The 13768-nt window shown below is 43.5% G+C and overlaps 1 protein-coding gene across 2 annotated transcripts in view; it reads right to left on the reverse strand.

Annotated features, from left to right (window-relative positions):
- Positions 1-8519, reverse strand: part of LOC117484281 (myocyte-specific enhancer factor 2A-like) — a 46677-nt gene extending 38158 nt beyond the window's left edge. Inside the window, exons 1-2 of one of the 2 annotated variants that reach the window (XM_034132755.1) lie at positions 8380-8493; positions 1330-1394 (exon numbers count right to left, since the gene is read on the reverse strand). The gene's annotated coding sequence lies outside the window, so the exon portion shown is untranslated. Of the gene's footprint in view, positions 1-1329; positions 1395-8379 lie in introns of both variants that reach the window. The other variant, XM_034132756.1, reaches the window with a different exon arrangement.
- Positions 8520-13768: the final 5249 nt, after the last annotated feature.

The raw sequence follows: 13768 nt of genomic DNA on the forward strand, positions 1-13768 counted from the left end.
TTCAGAATGTGTTAGTATTTGTGTGCAGCTGGAATAGATTCCATACTACAAACCGCTCCTTTACACTGAATTGCTGAAATTAGAAGAGGTATTACATCTGGGATTAGATCACCTGGGATTAGAGGGTATTGCTTAAAGCCATGTGTGAGATCAAACTGTGTGGGAAATGACACCAACCGGAACCACCAGGCTGCAGCAACACAGGCTGACTTCAATTTGCACTCATCAAACCAACCAATTGTTATTGACATTATATTTTCTTACTGGCCTAAACTTACTATACCGACAATGTTCAATAGCCAATAGCCAACTGATATAATGCATTCAAACTGGACATTTGAATGATCCTGCACCCTGGTTTTAGGAATTGCACTGGAAGACTGATAGTAAGATGAGTTACAAGAACAATTTTTAACTTATTTGATTTGTCCGAATAGTCACAAGTGCTGTAAATTGAACATATACAGTAGAAGTTGTTAATGAATCTATAACTCAGAGAGCAGTGAGAGTCTTCATACAGCCAGCATGTATGAAGTGTTGGCCCCAATGAGACAGCGTCAGGACTCTGAGCGGACCCAACCCGCTCTCTGGTCTGGATCCTGTCTCAGCAAATCAACACTGAGTTGAATGAGGCCGAGCCACGCTGCCATTGACCCAACATGACTGTTTAAATTGGCAAGGCGGAGGGAAACCTATTTACTGTGAACAACAAAGACGGTTTTATATGACTGCCGGAAAGTAGATAGCAAGGCTAATATTTGGAAATTCTTTGATTTGATTTCTGTATTTATGGAGTGTAATTTCTGAGCTCCTCTGCGGCGTTTTTGTGTGTGGCCCAGTGGTCAGACGGCAGGCAGCCAGAGGTTGGGCTAGCTAGGAAGGAGCAGCTCCGGCCTGATTACCAGGCAGGAAGACTTCTCAAGTTCAGCAGATTAAGAGCTCTTCCAGAAACCACAGCGAGAGCCCCAACGAAAGCCCTCACTAGAAAATATTGCTCAACTCAGTAAACATGATCGCAATTTTACTTCCCTATAAAATATACACTTAAAACCGTTTTATATTTCCCCTAAGCCTTCAGTAAAGTCATTTGAATACAGAGAACCAGAGTTGCATAATTTGTCACATTTTAAGGAAATATTATCCGCTGGGCTCACTCATTTATTTCCAACTGAAATGGTGGTTTAATAATATTAAAACCCAAATATTTGTGATTATTAGTCATCCATAAGCAAAGGGAAAAAGAAAGGGCCTAAGTATTGCCAGAAAATTACTTTTGCAATGTTTTGTAAGAGCTTGTGCACAATTGTATAAAGGGGTTCCAGATATTACCTGAATGTGTCAGTATGTGCCAAGGCAGGAGGATAAACTCCTTTTGAAGCTCTGGAGGACAGATACTGAAAGAAAAAAACACAGAGCCTTAGCAGTGTTTCCCCTACCATTGTCTTGGAGGGGCGCTGCGCCCCGCCAACGGAGCCCCGCGCCCCCCCTGAAATTCATTTTTTTTTATATATATATATATAGCACCAAATTGCAAATAATCTATATCTACTGTCACATTGAACATGTGCTCTTTTATTAAATAAACTAAACACTTTCATTTTAAGTTGTGAGTTTAGTGTTTAGTGTCAAAGCAGTAAACCTAGGGGAAACACTGCTTAGTTTCATTATATCTTTGATTTTCTTTCCCCAAGTAACATAAGGGAAGCCCATGAAGCCAAGTGGATCTGTAGGTCCACCTTAAAAAGATTGTCCTGGCAAAAACAAAAAACAGAGGAAAGAAAACTATTCGATCGGACTTAGAAAAATCCCAACAGATGTATTTCTCTTGCTTTTCAGGGCTCATGTATGTCATGTGGCGGGTGACATTTTGAATATACATTGAAGTCGCAAACATTTTAGTAATCAGTTTTCATTGGTAAAGATGGAAATGTTTGCCCAAGTTCTGTTATTCTGGAGTTTCAATGAGAGCACCCTTCTCCCATGCAGAACAGACAGCTTGTCTCCAAAAATCAGTTTGCACAGAACTGTAGACCAGCTGTAATGAACGAAGCCATATTTCTGGATGTGATTTGAGAAAAACAAGAATATATTTTCCAAAACAAATATAAGAAAAGAATGGAGAAAAACTCCCAGACTTAAGTGCAGTTGACAGTAGTTGATATGAGCCTGTGCTGTTCCATAATCACATCAGTCTGGATGTTAGCATTAGTACAGACAGGTACACACAACATGCCTCCACAGCAAAACAGAGTCATCCAAACATGTCGTCCTCTGTGCCGTGCGTGATTCAGCATGTTATTGGTTCAGCCAGACATGGTCACAGTTAATCAAAGGGGATAAGAAATGCCTCGGTCCACACAGGAGCAGCCTGCATCAGCTCGGGCTGCCTAAAACTGGCCATGTTAAATGACTAGAAAGAACTTGAGCCAGTCAGTCGGTCACGGGCGACTCAAAATAGCCTCTTGATAAAATACACACACACGCACACACACAGTGCAGCGTCTATTTCTTCGGCGTGTGGCGCAAAAAGAGAAGCCTGTCCTTCAGAAGTGTTGCTATTTCTGTTTACCACAAGGCCCCAAATATTCTATCATTAGGGAAACCAGGGGGGAAAGAAAATACCACTGGGAACACATGGAGTCCATAGAGCCGCACAAGGAGCCTCACTGCCGGGGGACAAGTGGTCAAAGACTGTCATGTTACCGGTTACAGCTTCATGTCCATTTATGTAAATGTCTTTCAAACGTGATATTTGATCTCTCGTAGGAAATCATCAGCTTTGTGTCATCTTTATCACCAACTGATTCAACTATGTATATCCAGTCAATGATATGTTTACAGTTATAATGACCCAGAATGTGGTGTACCTTTAGGGCTGAACAATTAGTGGAAATGTTATCAAAATATAGATATGTACTAGTCTTACATTCAAATCACAGAAAGCACAATATTTCTTCAAGACTAGAAAAAACCTTTGATGAGATTTATAATGCAAACATGACCAATCCCTCATATATTGTAAATCAATCATAAATCATCAATCAAAATTGCAATATCAGTCAAAGTCATCTCAATTATTCATTTGTTCCATATCATGCAGTGCCTGTGTTTTTTTTTTAATGTCTGCTCAAACCTACAGTTTATGTATAATTGATGTAACCTACTTTAACTTCCACAATTGCCCATTTACAGATGTATAAAAGAAGAAGCTTCTTTGTGAGACAAACAAAGAAGCCAAAAGAGACAGGAATCACTTCAATAAACACGATGTGAGGTGGACCAATTGCTAAGATACTGAAATCTACACTACAAAAACAAATATTCAGATATCTGGCCCCTATAATAAACCCAATAACCTTATGTGAGCTCACTAAATACCTAAGTATCCATAATGCCAAAGAACTGAAGTGACTGACACACCCCAGAAAGAGAATTGTATGCATAACATATACTCTTGAAAGCACATTGTTTGAGCATGAAGACCAAGTGCTATGATTACTTAGGCAGGGTTCCACAACTGTCTCCAGATGACATTAGGGCACAGCAACGTTCTGATTGACATTCTAATGAACTGATATATGAAATCCAGCCAACCACTGGAGGGTATGGTATCAGTGTTTGGAGGTTTCATTTGGCATACAGTATAAATGTCTCTTAATGCCAGGTTTAAAAAAAGATATCTACTTTGTTATCTACATGCTCACCATCTTGACAATGTTTTGTTTTTAAAGCTTCCTGTTTTAACTAATGTAGAGATGACTGTGAAATGTCAGGTCACCTAAATGTTGAAGAATGATAAATGTTATGTTTCTTTAAATGTAAACACTTGAGACATACATCTTAATCCGATTTTTTAGCAATCAGAACCTTCTGCGCATGTATGGACCCATTATGCACAAGACGGTACCTCACGCAAAAGTTAAAAACACACTTACTTAAAACACAAGATGTTCTGGATTGGTATCATCCCAAGGAGGACCTTATTATCTGGAATAGTCATATTATCCATACATGAAAGTAGGACATAGACAGGACTTCATGCATCCTTCAGTAACTGAAATGCATGAAGGCTTTTATGGTGATTTGCAACATATTGGTGACAGACCTTAATGTCTTTTTTTTTTAAACTGCAATAAATGTTTGCACATTTTTGGTCACTTTTCCACTTGTACATTAGTAGATGATTTGGCTAACGTGTTAGCAAACAGTTGCTTGTTTACATGGAAGTCCTGTTCTGGCCACCTGATGCAAGTCCAATATTCTCTTTTTAGCTCACTTTGACACAGAGGGTCACTGCTTATCAAATCAGATAGAGCTTTCTGTTTGGATTTTCGATTATGGGCAAAAACATATGTCTCGCTTCTTAAAACAAAATAAATATAAATATATAATTCCCGCATTTCGGCTACATTTTTTATGTTGCTGTCAAAAAACTACATTAGTATCAGTATCTTTAGAATATGGTTTGCAACCGATCCAAATGATAAGTACAAAGATGGATGTCGTATTTTTGGAAATGGAAAAAAGTGCAAAATGGCTAGCTTTGGGTCCCAGGCAGTCCCTTAAAAGCAATACATATTGGCATTACGATCCTTAATGCCATTCAAATTATAACTGAACAAAACTCTAAACGAAGAAAAATATAAACACCAAACCAAAATGAAAGTATATCTGCTTCAGACTATACAGCATCCAGGATATCTAAGTGGGAGATAACTGAGTGTATGTGAGAGTTCTTCTCCCATATGCTCCCTGTGGTCTCAGCAGGCTGACAGGCTGACAGTGTAACCATGACCTGATTACCTGTCCCCTGAAGCCTGTAATCACTAAAGCCAGCAGACAGCCGCTGTCAGTCCACTGACAGGCAGGATAATTGAAGGTGATGCTCCATGCCGCTACCCCCGCTAATGTAATATGAAAACAAAGAGCAGGGACCGGGCAGTGAAGAGCCAAAGAGGCCTGAACCCAGAGCAGGACCTTTCTGCGCCTGTTGACAAGTCACTTTTCAGTCAATGTATTTCTGTCTCTCCTGGTTCCACAGTTATAGCATAGAGTCTAGATTATTACAAAAACATGCCTAAACCCTAACTTTTTGAAGTTATTTCGTTTTAATCTGGAGTTGGATTTACAGGCTTACTGTTACATACTCAAAAAAACATCTCTTTTAAACATAACTGCGTCCTCTTCGAATAATAAAACCAAATTTAGGACATTTCAGAAACCTGATGAAATGGCTACTGACTGAACAAAAAAGTCTCAGAGGAAGATTCAAGAAAGAAAAGGAAGTGATCCTGTTGAATAAATAAAGCCATTTCATTCCAAACTAGCAGAGACCTTTGGAGAATTCCCCAGGCCCTGCCGGGTTAGGAGAGAGAGTTAAACCGTCTTCACACTAACTGTAAATACAGATCTGTGACAGAGCCAGGGGCAAATCTATTTATTTATTGAATTATACTGGAGAACAACATTCAGATATGCTGAAACTATATTTGTCTTGAGGCACAAAGTGTATAGAAACCTCTGCTTCTGTTCCGGGCCAAATGCTCATCACCTTTCTTAATGAGTTGGCTACATTGATTTATGAGAAAACATCTGTAAAGCAACAACTGAAACTGGCCAATAATGTTCCGCTCCCTCCACTGCTCCAAAAAGCTCCCAATCAAATGTGGGAGATTTGGGAATATATACAGACTCCAAAAAGTCTTGTGAGAAGATTCAGAAGTCTTTTTTATCTTAAAGATGTGTTTTCCTGTCAGCCACACTTGGTCATTGTTCCCTAATCTGGTAATGTCACATCACAAATTCAACATGTGTCATGTCAGATTCTATGTTTTTTTACAATGGGAAACCATACAGAACACAAATATAAAATATCATCATGTTTTGATGTAGTTGCTGTATTTCAGTAATCTTACCTTACAGACTTAAGATATTTTTGTTTTAAATGTACTGACGAAAGAGTATTACTTCCCTTCTTAGTCTTGAATTGTCTCAATTCTCATAGAAACCACACAGACAGCATTAAAGGTAGGGTAGGTAAGTTTGAGAAACTGGCTCGAGATCGCTAGAATTTGAAAATACACAACCGGAGAAAATCTGCCACTTCCTTATAGAGCCCCTCCTCCAACACACACAAACGCGCACATGACCAATGAGGGCACGAGATAAGTTTGTGCACAGATGGAAGGCTGACAGGCAGGTAGGCCATCCAATCATTTTAGCCGGGCCGGCTAAAATGATTGGTCGTGCTTTTTACAGTATTACGGCTTCCACAGATGACATTTTTTTATGGATTTTTTGTCAAAGCACTTAAGATATTCATTGCTATCGGGATGTTAAGAGCATTCCATGGAATATAACAAAAAGTGTATCTCGAGCCGGTTTCTCAAACTTACCTACCCTACCTTTAATGCAACTTGTTTTAAGTTTAAAAACCTTTAAACCTGTGGCAAAGGGGGGGAGAGACATTAGGCGCGTTCACACCAAGTACTTTGCCGTATTTATAATAATAATAATAATAATAATACATTTGATTTATATAGCACACTTTAAAAACAACGTCATCTCAAGGCACTCAGTGCCCCGGCACTTATTACCCCAGGGCATTTAGTACAGATCGCATTCACACCGGAGTACTTTTCCCTGAGGGAAGATTACGCAAATGAGCCGCTGACGTCACTTCGTCTTCTTCTGCTTTGGGTTTACTGGCAGGCCGCAAACAACTTCACGGCGTATACTGCCACCCGGAGTCCCCGGCCGGAAGTCCCCGGAGTTGGGGACTGGCTTCAGTAGAAGCTGCTGGGACTCCCAGCAGCTTCTACTGAAGCCTTCCGAGTAAATCGCCAGAACGCCGACACCTCCTCATCTCCACCGCTCCCATGTTTTATTTTGTGTTGCCATAAGTTAGTCTCTCTGCGTTTGTGCACTGGGCGAATGCTAATGCTAATAATGCTAATGCCAGGATAATAAAATGGCGGCTCTACAAAACATTTCAGAGTTTTACGGGGCGCAATTCGCCCAGCCAATCAGAACTGGGGCACTTTTTACCCCCAGGAAAGTACAATCTCTCAGCAGGCACTAAAAATGGGGGTAAAAGTTCCCGAGATTAAGTGCTCTTTTTGGTGTGAACGCGACATAAGGGGTACTAACGGAACTAAACGCGAAAAGTACGGTGAAAAGTACTCCGGTGTGAACGCGGCTATTAAGGCCTATTTTCAATGCTGTCTTAAGACAATACTCACATGCTGATATGCACTTTCAAACAATATTGGATTGTGTAATTGGTCCTATTGTCAATATTAGCAACAAAGAGATCCATTCTTTGAGCGCTGAAGTGTAAAGTTAGCGTGAACCAATGCATGTCATTTTACACTGAAATCGCTTCATGAAGGGATCCCTTTTTAGCCAGTAGCCTATGAACAAAACAAATAAATAGTGATCTCATGATTATCCTTTCAATGTACAAATGTTAGTTTTGCATGAGGATAGACTTGAAAAAAGTGAAGTTATACTTTAAAAATCCGATAACTGTATCCTTTTTTTCTTCTTTTTTAAAACAAAACGACATGAGAACAAACAACTGGCAAGTCCTTTTTTAGGGGATATAGTACGTTTGGTCTTTTTTTAGGTAGGCCTACTATACTGACAGCATTTTGGACTGAAACTCTTAGATATAAATAGTGCAGAACTCTTTGTTGTGCTGTGTGACATAAACGTTTTGTTTTTTTGACAGCTAAAACCATTACCTTCGTGCATGTATTGCTAAGAGTCAGTGTAATGGTACTATAGCATTCCTGTACTGTAGTAGGGACTTCCAGTATGACGGTGTTTCTGAATTGTTATGAACTTTTTTTAGTTTTAGCTGTTGGTCCTACTCCAATAGCAGCCCCACTAGTAAACCATTTAGAACATATTATCTATACACCACACTTTCTGAAACAGCAGGTTCCATTACATTTAAGACCATAGATTAAGACACAGGAGTATCCCAGGAACACAGTAGAGAAAGTAGCTTCCCGGCTAAAAACAGCTAGTGGTTTGCACAGCGTTGCAGGGTGAATCAAAGTTTTATGAAGCTCCATCACGGTTGATCACAACATGTACAATAGGCTACGCGTACTGTACTCACATGGAATGACACATTAAGCCACAAAAGCTCAACAAAAACACATTAAGAAGTTTCTCAACTTAACTCATGTTAACCCATAGCTTACAGAGCATTTACTTTTATTTTGTAGGAACAATGTAACGGACTACAAGTTGCTGTGTGTTGACAGGAATATCGGAACATTATCTGAAGTGGCTCCCCTCCCTCTGAGTGTCCACAGCAGACAGACAGACAGTAAACAGACTTTACACACATAAAGGCAGAAGACTTACCCCTCTGTATCCTTCTGTAAATACTGCTTTTTATCAAAGCGACTCCCGCAGACAAACAGAGACAGAAGCTCTCCGCTATATTTAGGAAACTGACAAACTCACAGCCGCGCGAGCCTTAGCTCCTCCCACCGGCGTTTGCGTGCAGCTACGTCAGCACGTGCTTGACTCATCCTACCAATATGTGCTTCTTCTTTTTTTATGTATTACTGTGTGTAAGTAATTGTTTGACGTGTGTCAGTCAATGTGAACATTGAGCAAAACTCGGATAGAAAATAGCATACTTTATAAATCCCCTAAAGCAGGGGTGTCAAACTCAATTTCATCGCGGGCCACATTCGCATAAAGGTAGCACTCAAAGGGCCGGTTGTAACTATATAGATATATAATATATATATATAAAATAATGTATTATATTACATTATTGCCTCTGAATTGGATTATTATCGGATAGGATAATAACTTAGTAATTAACTACGTCTGAAAGCAGAAGTCCAGGGCAAATAATTGCAAGTCTCTTCAGTGCGCATGTCACAAAACGAGATGCTTTGTGGGACATGTAGTTTATGGGCAACCTGCTTCTGTAACCGTATAATAAACGTATTATATTCTTTGCAAGCTCTTGCGGGGCCACATAAAATAAAGTCGCGGGCCGGATTTGGCCCCCGGGCCTTGAGTTTGAGACCCCTGCCCTAAAGTCAGGCTTTACTGCGTGGGGCCTCACCTCGCGGAGGGAGCCTCAACTGAGCCGCAAAAGCGTCGCACCTATGCGCTTATGTGGCGCAATTAGTGTGGTGCGGCACGGTTTCGCCGCTGCGAGGCTCCACTAGCATCGCCCCCAAAATGTATATTTTATATGTGTTTTGTATATTATTGGTCCATGCGGGGGGTTGAACCAGTGACCGGCACAGTGACCATTGGGTTCCCAAGACAGGGACAAACTAATCTGGACAGCTCAATGCCTGACCCCTGAAAGATTTATGGGAATATGGAAAATGGTTGAAAATGAGAAGAAACAAGTTCCACTGTTCCCAAAAAAAAAATTAGAATACAGTTCTAGACTATTGTTTTTGCATACTTCAATCCCTCCTAAATTAAAGCTCCCATGTCATGCTTTTCCGGTTATTACCCGTCCCTTTGTGTGTTATGAAGGTTTTTATGCATGTAAACGGTGTGCAGAGTCAAAACCCTCAAAGTACACCCTGTAGTGAGTAAAACTCTAACACAGAAAATACCTCCCCAAAACGCCTCGTTGGAGATACGTCACTGCCCATTTGAGTCTTCCATTTAGTTCCGGGTACGGCATGATGTCATGCGGTACCCGGAACAAAATGGACCAATCCGGAAGATCTATGGTCACACCCAGCGGCGCTGGCCGCACCCTCTGCCAGCCTAACATTTACTGTTGGAAGCTCTGGTTCAGTTTACAATCGATCCAGTCATGCCAATGCCAAGGACCTGTTTCCTGAAATGTGAGGAGAAATCTGAGCTGTTTGTCCTACCGACAGAAGAACCACGACGAAGTCAGTGGTTGAAATTTCTTTTTAACACTGTTCCTTCAGAGGTTCGAAGAACGTTACTGTGTGCGCGGCATTTCACAGACGAAAGCTTCCAAAACATTGCCCAGTTTGAGGCCGGATATGCACAGCATTTGAAACTGAAGGACGATGCTATTCCTAGTTTGTTTGGACCGTTTGGAGCAGGGGAAGATTCGGGTGCACAACCTGTAAGTTTGCATTGTTATTTGTGTATTTATCAAACAAGACTGTTTAAATGTATAAACTGTGTCGGACTGCTAAGCCATTGACACAGTGCTAACTGTGCTAACTAAGTTGCTAGCGTTTCCATATATCAACTCTAATATCAGCAGATGGCCTTGCATACAGTACATGTATCTCATAGCAGGAGAATGTCTGCATTCACACACGAAATACTCATAGACAGTATACTCCGGGTGATTTGCCGTACGGTCAGTCGCGAAACGTAATTACATTATAGCTGGCGTAGCGTGTATGCTACCGAGCTAACCAACGGAGCTAGACATGGGTTTGCTCGGGAAAACACGTTCTTGCTAGCCTAATATGAATCACTAGCTTTTGTTCATAGTTGTTTTATTACACTAAACAAGCCCAGCTCATACAGTATACTCCGGGTGATTTACCGTACATTGTGACAGTACATGTACATACTGCATGTATAGCTAACGAGGCTAGCTATACATGCTAGCGCAAAACAATGTATTGTAGTGATCACTTATTAATACACTGGGTTACATAATTCAATCAAGGAACTACAGGTTGGGGGTATTGTTTCCGCACGGACACATATGTTGACGGTACCTACTGTGTACCTACTGTGTGTCCTCCCTTTCGCTTTCTCTTCTCTTCCCGGGCTGCGACCCGATAGCATGTCCATTTCTGCTGCTCAATAAAGCCAGATTTGCACCTTCGATGCACCGCCTCCGACTCCCTTCTCTCGGCACTACATTGGTGACCCCGACGTGAGTCTCGCGGAGTATCCGAGACTGAACCGAACACGGCAAAAAACACTGTTTTTCTCGAAATGCCGGAGATTTTTGGAGACGTCCGTGGCTGCCACGTGCGCGCTGACTGTGGCTCGGTGCGCCCTCCGGAATGGCCGTGGACGACGCTCGCCATTTCCACGGCTTTTCGGCACTGGGGGACAGCAAGCCTTCCATGGAGCCGATACACGACCATGCCTGGTTTATTCGGGACATGCGGCTCCATGTCCAGCTGGCGACTAGCAGCTAGCGGCTAACGACATCCGACTGTTAGCCCCTTTTTTTTTTTTTTCTGGTGCCTGAGAGGAGGTTCGACCATGTCTGGTCGGCCTCGTGTGGACCCTCTCGCTTTTTCACCACCTCGACGGTGGCTTCGGACGTCGCCCATGCCTTCTTCGGCCCGTGGGTGGCGCGCTTCGGGACCCTGTCTGGCCTCTTCCCTCGCCTCGGCGGTTTCGGACGTCGCCCATGCCTTCATCGGCCCGTGGGTGGCGCGCTGCTGGACCCTGTCTGGCCTCTTCCCTCGCCTCGGCGGTTTCGGACGTCGCCCATGCCTTCATCGGCCCGTGGGTGGCGCGCTGCTGGACCCTGCCTGGCCTCTCCTCTAACCGCGACTCACGGTTCGCCTCGACGGCGCCCCGTCTGGCCTCTCCCCTGTCCACGGCTTCTTTCTCCCGGGGACACGGCTCCTTCCTCCCGAGGACTTCGTACCCGCCGCCGCTGTGCCTTCGCCTGCGGCCGGGCAGCGCTCCTCCCTGCTGGGGACCACCGGGATATTCACGCCTGTCCCCACGTCGCAACACAGCGACCCTGCTTTCTGCAGCCCCCTGACGACGGCCCGTTCCGGACCACCCCCCACCCCCCGGTGGGGATGCCCTCGCCCTCGTTGGGGCCCCTACCCTCTCCTGCAGCCCCCTTCCGACGGCCCGTTCCATGGCCCGGCCCTCGCCGGCGGCCCCGCCCTCCTCGGCCCCTGTGGTGCTTCCTCCCGGACGCGAGGATTGTGTCCATGGTTGAATTCTGGGGGGGCTTGTGTAGTGATCACTTATTAATACACTGGGTTACATAATTCAATCAAGGAACTACAGGTTGGGGGTATTGTTTCCGCACGGACACATATGTTGACGGTACCTACTGTGTACCTACTGTGGGTGTTTCTCAATCGCGAGTACGCTTGCTTGGTAGCACATGTCTGCCGAGCATCTTGCTTCAGAAGCGAGTCAAGAATACTTCCTGGCATTCGGAAAACGAAGAGTGGAACAGGCTAGCAAGTGTGCAGGTGTGTGTCATATGAGAGGCCCCGCCTTACATCTTCCGCCACAGATTTGGGGAAATTGGTCCGTGCGCAAAGCATTGTGGGGATTTTAAGACCGCGGAGTCTACTCATGTGCAGCCTCGATATTTCTCCAAACGGAGTACCCCGGGCTCGGTAGATTTCCAAGTATGCTGGAGATTGGAACAGTACTTCGGCGGCACTCGATGACGTAGTATGCTTGAAATAGTGGCTCTGAAGCAGCTTTACTCGCGATTGAGAAACACCCTGTGTGTCCTCCCTTTCGCTTTCTCTTCTCTTCCCGGGCTGCGACCCGACAGCATGTCCATTTCTGCTGCTCAATAAAGCCAGATTTGCACCTTCGATGCACCGCCTCCGACTCCCTTCTCTCGGCACTACAGTATATTCATGCCAGTTACAATGAATGACCGAACGTAGCAGACTACCCGTATAAGATTGCAATTATAAACACGTTATTGCTAGCCTAATATGAACCACTAGCTTTTGTTCATAGTAGTTTTATTACTCTACATTATAGTTGCCGTTCCTCCGAGCTAGCGTTCATATCGTGTTAGCTACCAAAGTAAACAAAGCTAGGTTAGCATATTAGCTGGCAAGCTTACTGTGTTCATTAGATAGATGGATTATATAGATCCACACTCCTACCACAACTACTACTAACGAATCTAAAACAACTAAGTTTCTCTAATATTTTGTGATTTGCATTTGATTTCGTCCAGCCAGATCCTGCCAGACAATACATGACGGGACTACCACACTGATGCATCGTCCTAGCCCCGGCTGCGAAAGGCAAGATGCCAACAACAGGGAGGAATTGATGATATACCGTGTATATATGTATATTTATGTTCATTTTGTACATTTCTAAAAATAAAGTTTAATGGAAATACTTAGTAGGCCTATCCTTTCTTCCCTGAATTATTTGCTCCTATAACATATCATTCATATAGCAAACCATGATTTGATTTCTCATCAAACAGTAGTAGTTTATTACAGGTAAAAATAACTTACTCTTTGTTATGACCGGCTCGTAGGCCACAACGGAAAGACAAGGAGACATACACGAGTTTACAAAACCACGGCACATTTATTGTGGTAAATGCAGAGATAGGTGGTCGAGGGGAGAGGATCGCCGAGTTCGTCCTTCTGCAGCCAGTTTGGAGAGAGACAGGGGCCGCCGTGTGACTCCGGGCAGCTGGGCTTAATAGCACCTCGGCTCCGGCCAGGTGTCCGTGATCGCGCTGATTAGCCTCTTCAGCTCCACCCCATCGTAAGACCTGCAACACACCTGCACAAAGGCCCTGGGGCCGTCACACTCTTCTATAACAACAGTTGTAGGTACAGTTCGGTTAGTTAGCGTATAAAATATACGGCTGTACCGACGCCATTATAAGACTGATGTTCCGCTGAGAGCAAGCCGAAAAAAGCACTGTTAGACATGGGCGGAGCCTCTCTGGTGGTTGACTAATCAGAACAGAATGGCCGAGCTGACCAATCGGAGCACACTAGGCTCACAGGGAGGGGGGGGGCAAGAGCTCCAACGAGTCGTTTAGTGGAGAGAGTGAATACTGCTGAAT

This window comes from Trematomus bernacchii, unplaced genomic scaffold (assembly GCF_902827165.1).
Source record: "Trematomus bernacchii unplaced genomic scaffold, fTreBer1.1, whole genome shotgun sequence".
Lineage (NCBI taxonomy): Eukaryota > Metazoa > Chordata > Actinopteri > Perciformes > Nototheniidae > Trematomus > Trematomus bernacchii.